Source organism: Rhamphochromis sp. 'chilingali', assembly GCF_963969265.1.
Source record: "Rhamphochromis sp. 'chilingali' genome assembly, chromosome: 12".
Lineage (NCBI taxonomy): Eukaryota > Metazoa > Chordata > Actinopteri > Cichliformes > Cichlidae > Rhamphochromis > Rhamphochromis sp. 'chilingali'.
The window spans coordinates 37,326,531-37,328,907 of NC_137939.1; positions in this window are offsets into that span (position 1 = coordinate 37,326,531).

Genomic DNA, 2,377 nt, shown 5'->3' on the forward strand with positions numbered 1-2,377 from the left:
GCTCCGCCCTCTTACCCACAGCTCAGGCTGCGTTCATGGAACGATGGAAAAAAAGTGCACCGAGAAAATAAATGATTAAAGTCATAAAATAAATGAGGGGTGGTCATCAGGAGGAGCTGAAGAGACGCTGCAGAAGCTGCCCAGACTCAAAGACTCCAAGTCAGGAGGGTGGATTTCTACAAAGGAGTGTCTTGTTGTCTTGTGATGGACAGGTGCGAGGTTATCGACGGTTCCAGCCTCGTACAATAACGATGCTGTATTACACACCACATCAGTTAGTTTCACACGAGGCGTTTATGGAGGACACAGCAGCTCGTCCTGAAACCACAGCTGTCATCTCCACATTTCCACTAATACGCCGTCGTCCTATTCTTTCCTACGGCACTGGAATGCAACACAAGCACTGTTGAACGCGCATGCTGACGTGCTCCAAATCCGGGCTTCCTCAGTGGCTGGTTAGCAGTGACGTGCTCCACGCCGAGTCACGTTTATTAGGCGTGGAGATCCGGAAGTCCATTTAAGCTGGGCAGACGCTTGCTGTGTCCCAATTCAGGGTCTGCACGCTTGAAGTACGCGCACTACGCGTACTACGTACGGTGCGTACTATAAGTACGCGAAGTGCGGAAATGAGAGGCTTGTGAAATGGGACGGTATACGCTTCGTCGCGCTGTTCAGGTTGCCTAGCAACCATGATACTAACCGCGAGACACGTTACATACAGCTTTGTGTGACAGAAATGAAGGAGAAAAATGTTTTGTTGGTCATTAATTTTTGTCATGACATCACTTTGATTAGTTGAGTATCTGAGGCTGAGACCACGGGACTGTAAACATGATTGTTGGGCTTCATTTCTGTGCTGAACACTCATTTTAAGATTAGCTAGTAAATAACAATCAGCTAATGTTGTTCATGAGACTAAAGTCATCTCACTGTGGTGATGTAAATATAATATGGCCAATATTATAGTATTGTCAGATTATTATGATGTATGTATATACATACACATACATATATACACATATATACATACATATATATATATGCATACACACACACACACACACACATATATATATATATATATATATATATATATATATATATATATATATATATATATATATATATATATATATAATATATATAAAATCACTGACTTTCAGCTTGTTGTGTTTGTGGATATATGACTGACTTTAATTATTAAACATTCGCACATAAATAAGTGGCGTCATATTCAGTACTTTTGACAGTTCACTCTTCGGCCGCTTATTAGGGAACTTCCACATACATAAATGTCAATTTCAAAACTCAACCCCATCATTTAATTTGTCTTTGATTGAAATTGAATATTACTTAAACTCTATTAAATTAACTTCCAATAAAAAAGGTTTATCATTGATTGAAATTCATTCAGAAATGTTTAATGAATGAGCTGTCACAATTTTCAAGTACAAAGTTGTTATGAAGTCTGTCACATCCCCCCCCCCCCCTTTTTTTTCTTTTCTATCCTTTATTTATTTATCCTTCTTATTTCATTGTGCTGTATATTGTTACTCTTATTTGCCTTGTATGTCTACTGTACAAACTGAACTGGAATGACTGACTGTTTGCTTTATAATTTCAATAAAGTTTTGAAAAAACAAAAAAACCCTCTTCGGCCGCTCCCTTCTGCCGTATTTTGCGGCAAAATTATCCGCACCCACCGCCGCGCTATGAATTGTGGGATATATGGGACCACGAAGCGTGCACCGGACCACGATTGATATTTGGGGAAATCGACGGCGCATTTGGAGTACACTTCAAATTGGGACAGCCGTCGTCGCGTGGCGGTGACGTAACCGCACTCAAAATGCATACTTCAAGCGTGCAGACCCTGAATTGGGACACAGCCACTGTGCGATTTTTTCAGTCGCGTTAATCAGCTCCTCCTCAAACTGTACGATGACTCGCAGGGGTTAGACCAGGGGTCGGCAACCTGCGGTTCTTTAGTCCTTATGCTGCGGTTCCGGGTGGTTTGGGAAAATAAATTAGAAGTATTTAGCTGAAGTGTCTTTTATTTGTGTTTAGTTCTTTTTTAACTTGTAGTTCTAAATTGGAAGATTATTGTGATTTTGAAATATAAAAATAAAATTATATCTTATTATTTTTTCATCGCTCAAAATAAGCGTCACGCTTGCGGAAGCCGGTGTTGTGCCAAAAACTGATTTCCAATGTTTCTGTGTGTTTTTTATGTGTAATATCTTTACGTATGTTCGTAAATAGACTTCGGTGAACAGGGTTTACAAAGAGGTTATATATAGAATTAAAAAATTATCCGTTTTTCAAGTATCTTTACAACTCTGTGTTGTTGTACTTACATTATAACCAATCCGGTCCT